The following is a 21,559-nucleotide window of genomic DNA, read 5'->3' as shown; positions in this document are numbered from 1 at the left end:
CAGCTTCTATTTTCAGGGATTATTATTACTCTTACTGAGTGAGGTTGACAAGTTGACCGCTGTAAATGTTGCCACGTGTGCTATGCTTATCAACACACGCATTGCACTTTTTTTTTTTACTCGAGTGTTTGTGTTTGGGGCCTAAAATAAGATGGATTTTTTATCCTAATTCTCGCCGACCTTGTTCGTCTTTTTAAAATCAACTAGCTTTTTAGCCCGTTCAATGCACGGGTTGTTTTATTATATTCATATATAGGTATGCTTTTATACAAAGTAATTGTTTCATTTTAAAACTTAAAAGAAAAAAAGAGTGAGGGTAGAAATGTGAAAGAACATGAAGGAATTTTGTTAGATATATATACATGAAGAATGTGGAATATGAAATGACATACTCCGTATTAGTTTAAATTATATTTAAAGTTTAGGAGATGAAAAGACAATTTTTATAATAATTCATATATTTATGTAATGTGTATTAATTAATTGAACATTATTTTATTATGGTAGAAATGAAACACTTCATTTTCTTACTTGAATTTGCAAGTTATAGAATGCATAAAGACATAAACATATACTACGTATATTAAGGTAGGTGACATGTGGCATATGGGGTGATTAAATTAGTGACTTGTGAATTGTGATGCCATGTGTAATGTGAAAAATTTGTGGTTTGTGTTTTTAAATACTAAGTATAGATAGATTTTTTTTGTCAAAAAAGTCTTTTAAGAAACAAGGGTATGGCCTATGGGGTAGGTTTTTCACTTTTTTGTTTTGACAATTGACAAACAACCCGCTTTTTATTATTTTTACTTACTAGGTTAGAACCCGTGTGATGCACGGTTTATATCAATTCTATTTTTAATTTGTACATTTTAAAAATAAATTGCTATTATATGTGAATATAAATAAGAATTACGCATATTTTTAATTTTTTTTTATTTTAATCAAAATTATGATATGGTATTTGTTTTACATTGTCTAATTCATAGTTCAATATAAGAGGTCATTTATCAGTGTGCTATTTAAAATTGTTTCAATTTCCTACGATAAATTGATAGGTTTTAGTTGTAATGTAGAAGCTTCCAATATTTAAATTTAAAAAATGTTAAATATATAGCTCTATGAAAAAAATACGATGACATCATCATTGCATTTAGGCGAGAATTTTTTTATTGAGAAAGCGACACGTGGGCAATAGTGACGTCATCAACTTCTGTTTTAGTAATAGTATAAATAGGAGAGCGATTGTTTATACACCCGAGTGCATTGCATATTAGGAGTATTTTGTTCTTATTTTTATTATTTTTATTTTTTTGATGGGTAAACAAAAAGTAAGGAAAACTACAAAATTGTCTATATGATCATAATTCATAAGTATAATATAAAGAAACAAGTTTTACAAAACTTACACTTTATTTGTATAGGAAATAAGGAAGGGGAGGGGAAGAGGAGGAAGGGGAGGGGAAAAGAACGAGAGGCAGTGAAAGAAGGTGAGCTTTATTTTTCCTCAAAATCTCTCAAAATTTAGAGGGATTAGATTTATTAAAGAGAGATAGAAAATGAATTCCTCTCACTCCTTTTCTTCCTTCCCTTAATCCTTTACTCAAATAAGAAAGTTTGTCTCCTTCTATTTCCTTTTATCCAAACAAAGTGTAATGATATATTTTCTCCGTTTTTTTTTTTACTTGACCATATTTGATTTTTACACTATTCATGACCCCTCATTTGACCATATTTTGTGAATAATATGTAATGAAAAAATATTCATAAGAGATATTTTTGAATTCTTCTCAATAAGTACTATCATAATATATAGCCTTTATAATTTTTACTTATGAAAAATTAAAGTTATAGGTACGTAAAGTTTTGTATTAGCAGGCGTGATAAAAGAAACAAGTGAAGTAAAAAAAGAACAGAAGAAGTATTATATTTGTAGTGTGAACAGAGATATTAATTATACTAAAATGGTTATAATGTAGTATATATGAACTCCTAAAAAACAAGTGGTGCAATAATAATAGAAGGGAATAAGTAAGAGTTTAGCTGTGAGAGAGGGCATGTAATACCCCGTATTTTCATACGTATTTTCTAATTAATTAATTAGGAACTATTTTATAAAAAAGGTATTTTAGTAAATTTATTATTTGGAGCCAAAGATATTTGAATTTTGGCGCCAAAAGTATTTTGAAATCTAATTATTATTTTGGATAAGATTTATTATTCATTTATCTTATTTTAAAACCCGAATTATTTATATATTCCGAATATGTTAATTAAAGCAAAATTATATTTTATTAATTATATTAGATGGCCGAAAATTCCCCTTTATTTAGCTAGGGATTTTGGATTTTCTAGGTATAGAAATTTGATTTTCTTAGTTATTTATTGGTGAATAATTGGTATTTAATTAATTATTTTATATTATTTACACAATTGTTTTTATTCCTTAAACCGATCAAAAATCTTCCTACATACTACTAAGGGAATCCGAAAATCTGAGCTATGGAAAGCTCAAGATTTTCGGCCCTCTTGTATTATTTTGGGGGTTTTGGTAAATTGTATTTTTAATTATCTCCCAAAAAACTATTATTTTCCTTAATTATATTTTTCCATCTTCTTAATATTTGATCATCATATTTTCCTACCTTTTATTCCTCTTCATTGTTCCCCAAGTAATCATCCTTGCCATATTATTTTTCATGACAAACATACCTTCCATATTTAATTATATACAATCACCTTAATATATCAAAACTTTCATATTTCTTTCATTCACTTCTCCAAGTACTTCCATAAACCTTACTTGCCATAATTCTTCCTACATTTTCCTACTATAATTCATGCTCATTCTAGCCTATAAATACCCTTTCAATTCATGATCAAACACTCACCCTAATTCTCATAATTCTCTCTTATTTCTCTCCCAAATTATTTTCTTGTGCACCACCTCCACCGTACACCACCACCACCTCTCCGGCGCCACCTGCCGCTGCAACCACCTCCAGCACTAGGTCCGGCACCACCTGCTGCCGCTGGCAGCCCCCTTCTCTTGCCGCCACCTCCTCTTTCTCTTCTTCTTGGTTTCTTAGGTTCATGTACACATAGTTGGGGGTTTAAATTTAATTATTGTGATTATTTGTTAACCTTATATTAATTAAGGTTATATTTAATTGTAGGGTGTATTCGATCAAGATTTTTGAGGCTCCTTTTGTGTGATTTTGCTAAGTAAGGATCAAGGTATGTTAGTGGTCGAGTCTAAATCTACCGCAAGTGTACGAGTCAATTACAGTAAATATAGGGTGAGCAAGGTATCGTATCCACAAGGAGGTCTACTCAAGTACCAATTTAAGAAACTAAAATATTATTTAGACGACGAAAATATGGGAAAAGTAGTACTAAACTATAAACGATTAAGGTTGCAAACTAATAAAACGATAGACAAGTATGAGAAATAGTTCTAGGTTTCGGGTTTCGCCAATTACTCTCTATAATGAAATTAAACTAATTGCAGGGTTGAACATATATAATATAACAATGATTGAATTACCAATAGTATGTAATCTCCTCTCCCAAGGTAGAAAACGTATATTTAAATCAATATCGTGTCTACTTCCGTGATCACAACAATTGAAATAAACTCATTACGAATAGGAATTCAATAAGACCACCCCAAGTGTATAACTATTCCTAAAATTATACTACTTGACGTTTGATAATCCCACGAACTAGTATTGAAATTTCACTTCCGCTAATAATCCAATACCTTAAACATACAATCAATTGGCCAGATTAAAATTACGAATTAAAACAAGATAGATTATCAAATTGCAATCATATAAATAAAACCCAAACAAGGTAATTCAATTCATTGATAGAAAATAAAGGACTACATCCCTAACCTAGAACAAACGAAATTAGCTAGACATGGAAATCAAGAGAACACAACTAATTAATGAAGAGTCAATACTAAACATATAAAATCAAGCAAAAATCAACCAATTGCATAAACTAAAAGGATGAAGAGTAAACTCCAATTGAAGTTGGACGCTGCATTCAGAGGATCGCTGCTCACTGATCCTGCTCTTCGTCCTCTGCGTGTGTGTTCGTGTGTTTCCTCCGTCTTCTCGTGTGTGTGTGTCTGCTACTGCCTCTATCCTCCTTATATCAGTAGTATTGTTTTGAGGGTTTAGGTTTTCTTCCTGATTATTTTGCCGCAGCTCTTTTTCTTTTTGGGAATCTTGAGGTAATGGGTTTTTCAACCCACTACTATCTCTTTTGTCAAGTGTAGTACGTGAGAGTGGGAATGTGGGCTTTACTTGCCTTTTTTTTATTATTATTCTTGCAACCTGTAAATGATACAAAACCAAAGACTTTTAGCTCCATTTTTCTAATTAAATCACATGATGATATAATTAAAACTTCCTCTGCCATATGAGAACTAAAAGAAAAACAAATCTCATTAATCAATATAACATGAGTAAAATAAGAGCATAATTTAGTAGAAATGATTATTTGAACTTTGCAAAATAAAACTTCAAATTAAGATATAAAATCATTCAAACTGTATAGATTATACTCTAAAATATCATTAAAATGATATAATAAAGTATATAAAATATGAACTTATTAACTCCCCCACACTTGAGATTTGCTAGTCCTCAAGCAAATAATAATAAATCCTATAAAGAATTTTCAAATTCAATTTCATAAGATCATATATTGTCACAATTAACAAGAATGGATCAAGTATGATACGAAACAAGAATTAGCACCCTCATTGACCAATCATTCTTACCGCTTCTTTCCCCCATATTTGAATCCACCCTAAGGATGCTCAACCATTTAGCTCATGCCTCTCTTCGGTTTGATGACCCTCGTCAGTACTTGCACAAAACCTAACCCTCCGCCAATTTGTAGACCAATAATAGCATATATAGATCAAAAGGACTTTCATATGGTTGTAACGAGGCTAGGGTTAAAGGTGTGAATAATTAGGAATGTGGTGGTAAAAATGCCAAGCTAAAAGAGTAGTACACAACCTTTAGAAATGGAGCTTATATTCAACTCTTACTAATATGTTATCACCGTACTCCAATTTTTTATACTATAACCCTTTTTTCATCATATATTCATCATTTTCAACTTATTTCGATTGTATGATATTTTTGCTTCTTTTTTTTTCCAACTTTTTTCATTTTCTTTTTCTTTTTTTTTTTTTTTTTTTTTTTTTAAACTTTCAATTTTTTTTCTTTCCTCTTCTATTACAAACTTATGACATAACTCAATAATAACATCACTCCTTTTAGCAAGGCATAGGTAAAGGCCATAAACTTGTAATATAGGATTAGCCAAAAGATGGATAAAGCGGCACAACAGGGCTAAGCAACAGGAAAATGTAAAAGAAAAAAAATATATGAGTGAGCCTAAATTCTGAAAGTTTTAATCATGAAAGAAAAATAATGCCTTTATCATTTCTTATACACCTTGGTTTTTGGTCTCGGGAAACTAAAATGCAAGTCCCAATTTGAGCGATCAAGAAGACGGATATATATGTTGAAAATTGAGTCTTACGAGGTTCGTGGCCCTCCTTTCGGGATTCATCGCATAAGGGAAAATCAATCCATCTTACCACAAAGTCACAAAAAATGTCACAACCAATGTCAATGAAGGACTTATGCTATCTTTACATACCATGTATATTTTTTATTGATCCAAAACAAGTCAATTAGTGACAATCAAAACGAAACTTTCTTTTTTTTTTTCATGAAAATTCTGCAGCACTTCCCCTAAAACAGGCATATATCAAAATTTTTAAGTCATTCAAAACCTGCACAAAATCCCAGCCATGCTTCATACATGGCAAAAACACAAAAGACAGTTGCAGAAAATTTCAAAAACCTCTCCCCCACGCTTAAGGACAAACATTGTCCTCAATGTTTATAAAAAGAACTGAAATGCAAGCAGAGAGTGGGAGTATTTATAGCATGCTGAAAATTAAAATACTTAGAAGGGAAACAAGGAAAGAGACAACCTGGTAGCAAAATCTGAAGCTTGTTCCTTCAATGTAAAATCTCAGCAGCTCCACTGAATGTTAAGAGGGCAGCATTTTAGACTCGGAAAAACAACTGAACTGGCAGCAATCAGCTACACCATATGACACATAACAGCTTTAAAGCAGCATATTCTAGCAGATTATAGCTAGCAAAACAGTTACTCTCTTTTCTTCAATTAGAATTGAAGTGTCCAACTCTCCATCTTATTTTCTAAGCTGCAAGAAAACAGAACAAATAGACAGAAAAGATAAAACAGGAACGAGAAAAACAAACAAAAACCAAAAAAGGAAAAGAAAAAGAACTTGGGTTGCCTCCCAAGAAGCGCGTGTTTTAAGTCACGAGCTTGACTATTTTGGTGCTTAATCTTCAGTGGGTTCTTCTAAGGAGTAAGTCACTCCTGTAGGCACCATCTCATCAACCAAGTAAGGTTTAAGTCGCTGACCATTCACCTTGAAAACTTCAGATTTTCCTTGTATTTCAACTGCACCATATTGATAAACTTTCACAACAGTAAATGGACCGGACCATCTAGATCGCAACTTTCCTGGAAACAATTTCAAGCGTGAGTTAAAGAGTAAAATAAACTTTATGTCCCACTTCAAAAGTCTTGTGATTAATGTGCTTATCATGCCAAAGTTTAGTTTTCTCTTTATATGTTTTAGCGCTCTCATAAGCATCTAACCTAAACTCTTCTAATTCACTCAATTGTAGCAATCTCTTAGCCCCAGCAGTCTTAAGGTTCATGTGTTAACTCCCTTATAGCCCAAAATGCCTTATGCTCTATTTCTACGGGAAGATGGCAAGATTTTCCATAAACTAGCCTATAAGGAGACATGCCTAAAGGTGTTTTGAAGGCTGTCCTATACGCCCATAGTGAATCATCAATCTTATTAGCCCAATCCTTCCTAGAAATGTTCACAGTGTTCTCTAGAATTTGTTTTAACTCTCTATTAGCAAGCTCTACTTGACCATTGGTTTGAGGATGATAAGATAATGCAACTTTATGTTTAACCCCATACTTTCTTAAAAGAGAATCAAGCGGCTTATTACAAAAATGAGAGCCTCCATCACTTAAAATTGCTCTAGGAACACCAAATCTAGAAAAAATATTCTTTTTAAGAAATTTCATAACTTTAGAATCATCAGTGTGAGTAGCTATAGCTTCTACCCATTTAGAAACATAGTCAAAAACAACTAAAATGTATCTGTTGTTATGGGAAGAAGGAAAGGGGCCCATAAAATCAATTCCCCACAAATCAAACAACTCAACTTCAAGCATAATATTCATAGGCATTTCATTTCTTTTAGATATGTTACCTACTCGTTGGCATCTATCACATTTGCTAACATAATCTCTAGCATCTTTATACATAGTAGGCCAATAAAAACTAGATTGCCAAACTTTAGCTACTGTCTTATTCGTACTAAAATGACCACCACACTCTAAAGAGTGACAATGATACAATATGTTATGAAATTCTTCTTCAGGCACACATCTTCTAATGAGACTATCAGCACAAAATTTATATAACAAAGGCTCTTCCCAAAAATAATGTTTAACATCCCACAAAAAATTCTTTTTCTGATGATAGCTTAGATTTGAAGGAATAATACCACTTACCAGATAGCATACCAAGGAATACTAGCAATTGCCATCAATTGTTCATCACGAAATGATTCATTTATAGGTATATCAGAATTATTATCAACTTCCAATCTAGATAAGTGATCTGCAACAGTATTTTCAATGCCTTTTTTATCTTTAATTTCTAAATTAAAATCTTGTAGTAAAAGAATCCAACGAATTAATCTAGGCTTAGGTTCCTCTTTACTTAACAAGTATTTTAAGGCAGAGTGATATGTGAAGACAATTACTTTAGACCCTATAAGATAAGATCTAAATTTATCCATGGCAAACACAACAACAATCATTTCTTTTTCAGTAGTTGTGTAATTTAATTGAGCATCATTAAGCATTTTACTAGCATAATAAATTACATGCAGCTTTTTATCTTTTCTCTGCCCTAAAACAGCACCAAGAGCATAATCACTTGCATCACACATTAATTCAAAAGGAAAATTCCAATCTGGAGCTATCACAATAGGTGCTGAAATTAACTCTTGCTTTAATTTGTTAAATGCATGCAAACATTCAGAATTAAAATCAAAGGAAGCATCTTTATTTAACAAATCACATAAGGGTTTAGAAATCTTAGAAAAATCCTTAATGAAACGTCTATAAAAACCCGCATGGCATAAGAAACTTCTAATTCCCTTAACATTAATTGGAGGTGGGAGTTTTTCAATTACTTCTATTTTCGCACGATCTACCTCAATTCCTTTTGCAGAAATTTTATGCCCAAGCACTATACCTTCTTGTACCATGAAATGACACTTTTCCCAATTTAAAACTAAATTAGTCTCTTCACAACGTTGCAAGATCAGAGAAAGGTTAGCTAGACAATTATCAAAAGATGATCCAAAAACAGAAAAATCATCCATAAACTCTTCCATAATTTTCTCTACATAATCAGAAAAAATAGACATCATACAACGCTGAAAGGTAGCTGGAGCATTACATAAACCAAAAGGCATACGACGAAAAGCAAATGTACCATAAGGACAGGTAAAGGTAGTCTTCTCCTGATCATTAGGAGCAACAGGAATTTGATTAAAACCAGAATATCCATCAAGAAAACAATAATAGTCATAACCTGCAACTCTCTCTAACATTTGATCTAAGAATGGCAAAGGAAAGTGATCTTTTCGAGTTACACTATTAAGTTTTCTATAGTCTATGCAAACTCTCCAGCCAGTCACTGTTCTAGTGGGAATTAATTCATTATTATCATTAGGCACAACATTCATTCCACCTTTTTTAGGTACCACTTGTACAGGACTAATCCAAGGACTATCAGAAATAGGATAAATTATTCCTGCATCTAACCATTTTAAAACTTCTTTCTTAACTACTTCTTGCATGTTAGGGTTTAATCTTCTTTGATTTTGAACAACAGGTTTATAATCTTCTTCTAGCAAAATCTTATGCATACAAATAGATGGGCTTATTCCATTAAGATCAGAAATATTCCAACCAATTGCTTTCTTTCTTTCTCTTAAAACACGCAAAAGTTTATCTAATTGTTCATCAGATAGTGATGCATTTACAATCACAGGCAAGGAATCATTTTCACCTAGAAAAGCATATTTTAGATGTGATGGCAGAGGCTTTAACTCTAAAGTAGGTGCTTGCACAGTAGAGGGAGGAGGAAGAGGATTACCTTTCTCGAGTTTCTCAAATTGATTACCTCTTTTTTTCATGGAGGGCATGCCTCTAAAGCATTGGCCATTTCCAACACCTCAATATCATCATTATGGGATGTACCTGCACTTGTTAGACACACTTCAAGGGTATCTTTAGAAATAGAATCAATCATTTCTTTATTTAATTCATCAAGCACATCAACTCTAAACACATGGTCAGTAAGAGAAGGATATTTGGCAGATTTAAATAAATTGAATTGCACCTCTTCTTCACCAATTTTAAAAGTTAACTTGCCATTTTTAACATCAATTACAGTACCAGCAGTAGCCAAAAATGGTCTTCCAAGAATAATAGGCACGTCAACATCCTCATCCATATCAAGAATAACGCAATCAACAGGTATAATGAATTTACCAACTTTCATTAGCACATTTTCTACTACACCTAGAGGATATTTAATAGATCTATCAGCAAGTTGCAAAGAAATAGTAGTGTGTTTTAAATCATTTAAACCAAGCTTCTTGTAAATCAACAATGGCATTAGAGACACACTTGCACCTAAGTCACATAAAGCTTTAGAAAAATTAACATCACCAATAGTGCAAGGAATAGAAAAGCTGTCAAGATCTTTTAATTTAGGAGGAAGCTTATTCTGAATTACAGCACTACATTCTTCACTCAAAGCAATAGTTTCATAATCTTCCAATTTCCTCTTTTTAGACATGATTTCTTTAAGAAATTTAGAATATGAAGGAATTTGCATCAATGCATCAGCAAACGGAATATTAACTTGCAATTGCTTAAACATTTTAAGAAATTTTTCAAATTGATGATCCACTTTATTTTGCTTAAGCCTTTGGGGAAAAGGAATGGGAGGTACATAAGGCTTAACAGGAATAGGGGTAGGATTAGAACCATCACTGCCTAGTTCAGGTTGCTTTTCAGGTTCAACTTCAGCATTTTCATCAATTACTTCTTTAGCCTTGGCTTGAACAGTTACATCATCAAGGGTTTTACCACTTCTTAAGGTTACAACTTTGCATTGCTCTTTAGGGTTAACCTGAGTTTGACTAGGCAGAGTTCCTTGGTTTCTAGAATTAATAGCATTAGCCAATTGGACTAACTGAACTTCCACATTTTTGTTTGAATTAGCTAATTGATCAACCTTATTTTCCAATTTTATGATTCTCTCAGAAGTAGCATTAGAAAGTTTTTCAATAGCCAGTTCCCATGAGGGTCTCTCTTGTTGTGGTTGTTGTCTTTGAGGGAAACCAGGTGGATTTTGTGGTCTAAGGTTATTACCTTGGTTTCCTTGATCTCTCCAAGAAAAATTAGGATGGTTCTTCCAGCCAGGGTTATAAGTATTAGAGTAGGGGTCATTTTGTGATCGATTATAATTAGAAACATATTGATCTTGTTCAAATTAAGACAATCATTACTAGCATGTGCACCCCCACAATTATCACAAGACAAATCAGGACTAGAAATAAGACTAACATTACTCATTTTACTGAAAATTTTAGTCAAATTATCAACCTTAGCATTTAACATGTTAATACCATCCACATCATACATCCCTGTACTCTTTTTAGCAACTGATCTTTCACTAGAACAACCATAATTGTTAAAAGCAAGTTCTTCTAATAGCTTATTAGCCTCTTCAGTAGTCTTACTCATTAAAGCACCACCTGCTGCAGCATCTATAGTACTTCTAATAGAGTGATTTAAGCCATTATAAAAAGTTTGCACAAGTAGCCAATCAGGTATTCCATGGTGAGGACATTGGTGTTGCAAATCTTTAAACCTTTCCCAAGACTCATATAATGACTCTAATTCATTTTGAGTGAAATTAGTAATATCATTGCGCAATTTAGCCGTTTTAGCAGGTGGGAAAAATTTATTTAGAAAAGCTTGAGATAAAGAAGTCCAAGTGGTAAAAGGATCAGATGATTTAGAGGACAACCATTTTCTTGCCTTATCTCTAAGTGAAAATGAAAACAACCCAAGTCTAATAGCATCTTCACTTACACCATTTATCTTAATGGTATCACATTTTTCAAGAAAATTAGCTAAATGTTCTAATGGACATTCAGTTGGTGACCCACCAAATTGATCTTGCTGAACAATATGGATTAAAGCAGGCTTAAGTTCAAAATTATTAGCTTGGACAGAAGGTCTTACTATACTTGCAGAGGTTGAACTAGCATCGGGAATTGCATACTCCCGTAACATCTTAGTTGGTGGTTCTACCATGTCTTATGTTTCTGAGAAAAGCGACTCCAAGTTAGGAATTAAAAGTATTCATCACTGGGTTTGGTTGGGGAGACACATTTGGGTGTCTATAGTACAGATACCCTATCTTCAACAAAAATTTTGGTCTAGAGCTTAATTTATGATATTTTATGCACTTAATCAAGAAGTTTATGTTGTTATAGATATTAGTCAAAGTTCATATTGCTACTTGCACCTTATAAAAATTCATGTTGTTAAAGACAATTTCGCCTATAATTTTTATTGATGTTTTAAGCATGAGGATTGAGCTATCAAGTGTCTTAGTACACAAGAATAAAATATATTGCGATGCCTATGTGCACTTAAGGTGTTCTAAACACCGATGGATAGACTTTTGCGGTGCTTTATACACTTAAGGTGTTATTTAACGCCAAGATGTATTATGATTGATGGTGTTATGGGTTAAGAAATTAAGAGTCACCACCAAGTGTACAAATATGTAAGCAACGTGACAGGGTAAAGTCGTATCCCCTAATCAAAAATAATTCCTAAGTCCTCTAACTAAAGCAGATAGGGAAGTAGGGTCGATCTCCACAGGGAAACAAGTCTTTTTACTCCTAATTAATTATTATAATCTAAATTATCTAAGTAACCAATATTTATATTCGAATAAGAAACTAAACTACTAAGATTGAGAATAGGGAGAAAACAATATATAAAAGGATCTAGGGCATAGGTTCACCAATAAATAATACTCCAGGGTAAAACATAGTAATCAATCATTGACATTGCATAAATAACGCGATTAACAGGCTCTCGCAATTTATTAATCAACATAGATCTAACAGGCTTTCGCAATTTACTAGATCTAAGTTCTTATTGAAAATAGTCTTTAATATCAAATCAACATCTGCTCGATTCATCAATTTAATATTGCTATACTTTTACAAGCCGCAATTGTAAAACGTTAAAACAATTCAATAAGAAATTATCATGCAATACCAATAATCAATAATAGTCAATCATCAATGCATCAATTAACCAGATTGTAAAGGGATTTCGCTACGTATTACAATCACACAATTAATTTACCGGTATTAAATCTCATCTCTCAAATCTCGACTTAACCATTTATAAATTAATCTCCCTATTGAAACTAGACCTAAACATCAACTCTCATCTCTCGAATCTCGAATCAATGTTGTCAAACTCATGCATAAAAGATAGGCCTAATCTAGTCACAGAGCATTAAATCAATCAATAGGAAATTAATCTAGCATTGATAATCAACAACAACAAATTACCTCTTCATATTATTTATGGATCCCCATAAACCCTAGAAATAAAACTACTCGCACATATTAAAAACTAAACTAATCAAAGCAATAAAATAAGTCATGATGAAAGGAATAAAATAAACAACTAAGATAAAGAGAAGAGAAATCGTTACCAAAATAAATCTGGAATTAAGAGTAGATTAAGAACAAAGGTTTAGGAGAAAGAAATATAAGAGAACAATTAAGAGAGTAAAGAAAGAGTAAAAAGAGAGAGAGAGTCAAGAGATCCCCATAAATCGTATTACGGAGGAGTATTTATACTCCGTACAAAATCCTAAACTAAAACAAATTAAAACGACGCTAATCGTCTCCTAAGAAATATACGCGCCCGATCGGGCGAGGCACCGCCCGATCGGGTGCGCCTTTTTGCTCCTTAATACTAAACTCGCGCCCGGCCGGGCGCGTCACCGGGCGCCAGCCTTAGCTTCTCCCGCCCGGCCGGGCGCGCCTTCGGGCGCCAGCCTCTTTGGCCGGGCGGTTCACTTGGGCCACTATTTGGACTACGATTGGGCTCCAATTCTTCTGGCCAATCTGGGTTTCCTCTTCCGGTCTTGAATACTCGGTCCAAATGCCCTGGTATCACCTATACCGAGCCCTTAATCACCGGTTCGAATGGCTCTAACCGGCCCTGGGCTATGGAATCTGGTCGTGTTTCTCCAATGCTCGTGATTGCTCCAAAATATCTCGGGAAAATACTCCAAAAGCATAAATCCCTGCAAAAGTCAACCAAATCTACGAAAACACTAGAAAACACCAATTAGTAATAAAAGTGGCTCTAAAGAGCCAAAAACACTACTAATTATGACCAAGGGACGGGGGTAAAATACTATATAAAATAGACACATCACAACGTAAAGTGAAAGAGATTACGCACAAAAACTCTTGAAACGTATATAAACATATGGGGGAGTTATGGGGTTTTAATTATATTTAACCATAGCTTCTAATGGGCAGGACGTTCGTCACTTCATTAACTCAGTACAGGACGCTGTATTTTCTTTTTTATTATATGCGCAGGACGTTTGTCACTTCATGTGACATTTGCCTACCCAATTAGCTATCGGTGTAGTTTACCCCAATTCTTTGGAGCGGGAATTTGGTGGGAAACCCGTTCGATGCGTAATCAAATTAAATAAGCAATGTAATACCCCGTATTTTTTTAAACCCGTTTAATGAACTATTAATTTTGTTTTGACTTGAATACATCATAGTTTATTAATAATAAATATTATTATGCTTTAAAGTGACTCAAAAGAATTTTATTTAGTTTTATTTACGAAAATTATTTGGTTAAAATTATGTTTTTTTTTTATAAAAGATTTTGATATGCTAGCCGGGAATTTAGTATCCAAATATATGATTTTTCTACTTTGAGTATTTCTTTGCTCCAAGGCAAAGGACCTAAGTCCATTTCTTACTCCTAAAGCATGACCAAAGTCACAAACTTCCTTTACAAGCTTGAATACCTGACCTCCAAGTTGTTGACATCATACATGATGTCAATAGCATGACCTCATAAACTTCCTCTACAAGCTTGAATACTTGACCCCCAAGTTCTCAAACTCTATAAATAGAACCAAAGTTTAGCCATTTTAATCCAAAAGTCTCTTGCTCTTAAGCTTCATCCTTCTTTTCTTCTTTCTTCCTCCCATTCTCGTACTACTTCACCCCGTATATGTTCCAGGCCATTTTTTAACCACTTACAATCATTTTTAGCCTTTTATTTGAGACAAAGTTGTTCCTCTCAAAACATCCTTGAGGTTAGGCTCAAGAATCACCAAATTAGGAGTTATATACTATGAGATATGGCTTCTGCAAGATCTGACTTCTTCTTTTCAACGTGAACCTTCCCCCGAGCTTTGCTACTATATATTGTTTTGTGGTTAGTCTTTCAAAACTAATATCTATATTCAATTTATGATTTTTTTAAGGTTTCATATTTGATTCTTATTTAAAATACTCCATGTAATGTTTATTTAGGAGATAGTTCGTGGTTGTAAATCTAGGTGGAATAGTTGTAAAGATGAAGGTACGTACTCGTAGCTAGATCTTTAAACACCAATTAGTAATAAAAGTGGCTCTAAAGAGCCAAAAAACACTACTAATTATGACCAAGGGACGGGGGTAAAATACTATATAAAATAGACACATCAAACTCCTCCAAGCCAAACCTTTGCTTGTCCCTAAGCAAAGATTTCATCAATGAATCAATAAATATACTTCACCCCAAAAGTAAAAATCAAGCACAAACGATTCAGGGTAAATCAAATAAACATGTTTCAAAATCAACCAATCAAATCCATCTAATTACCAATCTTCCCTAACAATTGTCAAACAGAGCAAACCACAAGAGCATATAGAATTCAAGACTAGTGCTCATGCACTCAACTCTCATTTTTGTGGCGAGTAAAAGATGTACTCGATCGCTCTCCATCCAACCCCTTTATGTGAACAATGCCCTCCCAACTCACACTCTCGTGTGTATAAAACAATGAACGCTCAATCCTACTAGTCGACTCGAAATATGTCAAATCATAACTTGCCTTGATAAACAACACTTTCACATTCATACAATTCTATGCACAAAGGTCGGAAGGTCTTTAAAGCTTGTAATGTAAGGCTAGGGTAAAGGGTAGGATAAATTTGGAAATAAGTGAGAGAAAAGCTATGCTTAAAGGAGCCATATCCTAATAAAACCCATGATCAAAATAAATAATGATCATACATCTCCTACATAACCAACTCTAACATCAACCAAATATACTCCAATCATAATAAATAATCCCAACTCTTACAATTTCACTCATAAAAATATAATAATGAAGAAATAGAGTGAATAAACAAACTTTATTTTCAAACTTGAATATTTTTTCATTGAAGCTCTATCATTTTTCTTTTGATCAACCTCCAACTAGAACATTTGAACATTTTTTTCTTTCGAAGTTCACTTATTTTTTCCACATTTTTTCTTTGAACTTTTCTTTTTTTTCATAATATCATGCTTTATTTTTTTTCAAGAAAATATAACTCTCAAACTCATCAAAAATAAACATGATCAACAACAAAATAACTTCTCAAAACCCACCCAAATTGTGCAAATAATAAGCACACTACAAACTCCCTCACCTCACTCACTAATAGCTCCCCCAAGCCAAGCTTGGGACTAGTAACCAATGGGGCAAAATAGGCTTGCAATATGGCTAATAAACAACAAAAATTCAAGGCAACAACATGGGTAGCAAGAAGGGAACAAATGTATCTACAATATCTGGAGGCTACCTAAAAGAACAAATGCCTTCGTCCTCCTCAATGTGCATAATAATGAATCATATAAATATTACTAATAGTTGCAAACCAAAACTCAAATTCATTGACATACCAGGAACTATCACACATTCCTTACCAAATCAACTAGTCAAGCACTATATTCACAAGTAGTTGGACAAAATTGACGCATGTTAAGGTTTCAAGGCAATCAAATATCAAATCATGATCAACTAATCCACAATGCCCATCATCAAATACCAAGGATCAAAACAATTTTCTCAAGTAAGGGGCATAGGGAAGCATAATTTACAATTCATTGGTACGTATTTTTGGATTTTTTTTATTTTTCAATTTTTTTTGTATTTTTTTTTATATAAGAAATCAATAAAACTAACCTAGAAAGCAAGAAATCTAACCTAAGAAAACACACCAAAAATAAAAGAAAAGAGAAAAAGAAAAATACCAAATCAAAATCTCCCCCAAGCCAGAATCAGACAATGTCCTCATTGGCTCGGGAACTAGCCCAGCATAGCTAGTCCTGATCATCCTCATCCATCGAGCTGAAACCCACACCTCCATTGCCACCTGCACCACCTGCACCAGAAGTGCTACCAGCAAAATAATCAGCATGAAAACTCCCCCTCGCCGGTCCCCCGAAAGGAATGTCCTGGCCGTACCCGTAGAAGGAAGAATAGTCAGTGTAAATACCACGGGCAGTGGGATCCCTATCGTATCCCTAGGGTGGAGGCTGAAACCAGTCAGGGTGAATAGCGTCGTCGGGAATGTTGCCCCGATGAGCATAATCATCGTTCATAGGGTAGAGAGCTCTACCCTGGTTCCTCTCTAGGTACCCTAACCTCTGGTCTAAGGAGCCTACCATCCTCCTAAGGTCAGTATGGGAATGCTCTATACATCCTAAGGCCTGACCTATACTCTGAAGATCCCAAACTGGGTCAGAGTCAACATGAGGGATGGAGTGAGACATACGAGGTGGGGAGAAAGCCACCTCGGGCTGAGGCTGGGGTGGTGGAACTGGTGGTGGTGGTGCCTGCCCCCTAGCGTTGGCAACTAAAACATCATAAGTGTAAGAAGGTTGCCCTGGGGGAAAGGCGGTCAAGTCAGGACTGGGTAGGGGAAAAATGGGCAAAGGTTGCTCGCTCCCAGTCCGAATACACCAAAAGGGTGTCTGCTCGCTATCCGGTCTAACCCACCCCAACTCCTCAAAATACCTAGCAGTCATATAGGTATCTGATCCACAGTTGGTCAGCTGGTGAGGTATGTCCACTACAAAACCGACCTTTTTCACTGCTATTCGAGTGATAAGGCCACCTAAACGGATAGGGGTCTTGGATGTGGTGCTGGCCGTGGCATGCCTACTCAAATGGTGAACTATAAACCTGCCTATGTTCAATTGCCCGTACCCATACACATAGTGTCCTATGACAGCTAGTTCGTTAGATTGGGCATTATGGGGCTCGGCCCTACCTAAAAAACACAAACCCGCAAATCTTTGCCAGATTTTTGGGACAGGGTGGTGAATAGGTTTGGTACTAGCATGTTAGGGGTCGGGGGTAGGCAAACCAGTCAAAGCATTATATATGTCACCCATTTTATAGTCTGCATGCCATTGGTGAGATAATTCATAATTTAATTCAAAGATTTTACAAAATTCTACAAAAGTTAAACTAATATTTCTATTGTTCAACCTGAAAAATAAATTTGGCCCATTTCTACTACTAACAACATGGAAAGTAGACAAAAATTCACAAGTAAGTTCTCGGAAAGTAGGATAGTGCATATCAACAAATTTTCTCATGCCAATGTCATTCAAAAATCGTTTTACAAAATCATACAAACCAAATGATTCTAGGGTAGAGCGGTGTAGCCACCGAGAAGGAATTACCTCACGACCGATTAAGTGCTCTAGCCGCTCCTTTTGCTCTCGGCTTGCAATTCGGATCGTCGGCCAGTACGGAAGTTGCAAGTTTGGGTCGTATTCCTCCCTCGAACTGGAGCTCCTACCAAAAATGGACCTAGCCCTCTTTGAAGCCATGTCAGGAAATGGGTTTGAAAATTTATTGAATTAAAACTGAAAATTTTTTATATGGGAATGTAGAGGATGAAGAGAGGATCACAAATATGTAAAGAGTTTTGAATTTGGGTGAGAGATGGAGGAGAAATCTTAGAGAGAAGGTAGAGAGAATTTGAGTTTTAGAGAGAGAAAGTAATGGAGGAAAGAAGAAATGAAGAAAGAAATAAGAAAAGAAAGAAGAAGAAGACGCGAACGCCACTCGCGCCCGGCCGGGCGATCTGATATTTTTATTTTGCTAAGCTCTCGCGCCCGGTCGGGCGCCGTTTGCCCGGTCGGGCGATCTAAGTTGTGCATTTTGCCCAACTCTCGCGCCCGGTCGGGCGCCCATCGCCCGATCGGGCGATCTAATGTTAAGATCGTCCAATTACTATTTTCTTCGTTTCTCCAAAATTTGGCTAACTCTTTTCCTTCAAACCTGTACAAACACTCATAAAACTCATTACATTCCCTCATCTCTCATCTCATAAGAAAAAGGAAAGAAAAACTAGTCTAAAAAGCATTAAAAATACGGGTTGCCTCCCGCAAAGCGTTGGTTTATCTAGGTCCCGCACGACCTTCTTACTAAGTACAATATCTAGGACCCTTGGCCTAACGCTTGATCGGGTGGTTTCTCACCCGGTCTAGCGGTGTTCAGGCTGCGATGCGGCTTCCTAACATAACCTGTGGGACGCCAAATCACCTTATCTGGTGGATCCTCCTTGACTTGGACTGGGGGATCTTCAATGTTACGCACTAAAAATCCTTCTTCGATCAAAGGTTGCTTCAAATTGTCATTGCGTTCAACACTTGCAACTCGATCTGGAGGAACACTTACCGTAGGCTCGATTCGCACAACTTGCTCGATCGGTTCCACCTGTTCATCCTCGAAACCAAGACCAACAGTGTAAAGCGCTCTTTCTATTGCATCGACTTCCTTCTGCAATTTGTCTATCTCATCTGAAAAGGATGCAACACAAGATACCGCCTCCAAGGGTTCTTTTTCAAGAGCTTGGGGCTTGTTAGAATAATTTTCAACCACATTAACACTGAAACATTTCTCCTCAGTCATGGGGCTTTTAGGGGCATTATTCAGATTAAAAACAACTTTATCATCCCCTACTGATAATGTTAACTTACCACTTCTTACATCTATGACTGCTCCTGCAGTGTTAAGGAATGGTCTACCCAAAATAATTGGGGTTTGCATATCCTCAGCCATATCAAGAACAACAAAATCTACAGGTATATAAAATTTACCTACTCTAATGGGGACATCCTCTAAAACACCTAAAGGGTATTTGAAAGAACGGTCGGCCATTTGTAGAGTTATATTGGTAGCTTTTAATTTACCCATATTCAACTTAGAACACACAGATAGTGGCATGACGCTAACACTAGCACCCAAATCACATAATGCATTATCAATCAATAGATTGCCAATATGACAAGGGATAGAAAAACTACCCGAATCTTTTAATTTAGGTGGAGACTTATTTTGAAGTACGACACTACACTCTAGAGTGAAAGCTACTGTCTCTACCTCACTAATAGACCTTTTCCTCGTCAATATTTCTTTCATAAATTTTGCATACGAGGGGATTTGTGTGATTAATTCAATGAAGGGAACTGTTACCTTCAAATCCTTTACCACCTCCAGGAACTTACCAAACTGCTTATCCAATCTTGTCTTCAATTGACGATTGGGGAATGGAAGTTTGATAATTGGCTTTGGAGCATTATTACTCTTGTCTGGAGTAGCCACCTTCTCTGGAGTCGTACCCTGCAATGTAGAATTAGATATGTTAGTACTATCCTTTAGCCCTGCAGGGCTATCAACTACATTGTTTAGTTTAACGGAATCAAGATTAGCATTATTTAATAAAACGGATTCATCAACTCTAGGCATAGAGGGCCCTTCATAGTTTGAACCACTCCTTAGAGTAATTGCAAATGCTTGATCCGTAGGCCGGGTTGGCTGTGCCAGCAGAGCTCCCTGTTGGCGGGCTTGTAGAGTAGCGGAGAGTTGCGCAATTTGATTATCTACGATTTTATTATGCGCTAGAATTTGATCAATTGTCTCATCTCTACTCTCCATGTGCTTTTGCATATTAACCAACATTGCTCTAATTTCCACCATAGAAGGGTCAGAAGATGAGGAGGTTTGTTGTGGTTGGTTCTTCTGGCTAGCATTGGGATGATAATATTTCTGCTGCTGTTGCTGCGGCGCCTGTGGTTCTTGTGGTGGTGGATTTTGAACATTAGGGCTCCGGTAGGAAAGGTACGGATGATTCCGATACCCAGGATTGTAGGTGTTGGAGTATAGGTTATTCTGCCTATAAGCTTGGAAGGCATTAACTTGCTCCACGGAACTCCTGCAATCTTGCTCCCAATGACCTACAATACCGCAATTTTCACAGAAAGCCTCATTAGAATTATTATTAATCGCAGAAACATTATCTACGTTAGCAGAGCTAAGATTATCTAATTTTTGGTAAATAGAGGTCAGCTGAGCTTGTAAAAAGGATACAGAGTCAACACTATGTTTCCCCTTGTTAGCAAATCCTCTAGGATTCCCATATTGGGAATTGTGTATTGCCATATCTTCAATAACCTGACCTGCATCATCAACATTAAGATTAATAAATCTCCCACTAGCTGCAGAATCTAAAATTATTCTAGAGGAATTTACAATGCCGTTATAAAAGGCTTGGATTAACTGCCATTGCGCTAAATTATGGTGAGGGCATTCTCTTTGTAAGTCCTTGAACCTCTCCCAAGCCTCATATAAAGATTCATCGGCTTCTTGGGCAAAGTTCTGGATCGCACTCCGTAGTACGGCTGTTCTCTCTGCAGGATAATACTTATTATAGAAATTCAAAACAAGAGTTTCCCAGTCAGTTATACCAATTAAGTGCAGTTCTATTTAAGCCATTAAACCACAATTTAGTTTTTCCAGTTAAAGAAAAGGGAAAGAGAATCTCCCTGATTTGGTCTTGAGTGACCCCGGCTTGCCTGATGGTGTTACAATATTGACAATAGTCGGCAATGTGAAGATTCGGGTCTTCACCCTTGGCTCCACTAAATTGCTTCCTCTCTATCATCGTTATAAATTGAGGCTTAATTTCGAATTGAACCCCATCAAGAGCCGGAGTAGGGGTGAGATGTGGAAAATCTGTAAGCTTGGATTGTGAGTAATCACTAAGCTTCTTTGGAGCCGTCATCTCTGATTCTGCGTCTGATGATGTCTCTGAATCGCTAGAACCAGTCGGAGGATCGCGGTGATTATTGTTATTATCACCAGAATCCGCCAGGATTTGCTTGTAGAAATTTTTCT

The 21,559-nt window shown here is 35.4% G+C and overlaps 2 non-coding genes and 1 pseudogene across 2 annotated transcripts; 2 read left to right on the top strand and 1 right to left on the bottom strand.

Annotated features, from left to right (window-relative positions):
• Nucleotides 1-5,934: 5,934 nt before the first annotated feature.
• LOC145639827 (uncharacterized) lies at nucleotides 5,935-11,571 on the bottom strand (annotated as a pseudogene).
• LOC145641191 (small nucleolar RNA R71) lies at nucleotides 11,084-11,190 on the top strand. Its single transcript, XR_014115253.1, has one exon. It is a non-coding gene; the product is annotated as a small nucleolar RNA R71 (small nucleolar RNA).
• Nucleotides 11,572-20,954: 9,383 nt separating the features above from the next.
• LOC145641129 (small nucleolar RNA R71) lies at nucleotides 20,955-21,061 on the top strand. The gene has a single exon (XR_014115195.1). It is a non-coding gene; the product is annotated as a small nucleolar RNA R71 (small nucleolar RNA).
• The last annotated feature ends 498 nt before the right edge of the window (nucleotides 21,062-21,559 follow it).

This window comes from Chenopodium album, chromosome 7 (assembly GCF_948465745.1).
Source record: "Chenopodium album chromosome 7, dcCheAlbu1.1, whole genome shotgun sequence".
Classification (NCBI taxonomy): domain Eukaryota; kingdom Viridiplantae; phylum Streptophyta; class Magnoliopsida; order Caryophyllales; family Amaranthaceae; genus Chenopodium; species Chenopodium album.
This window is presented reverse-complemented; position numbering and strand designations above follow the sequence as displayed.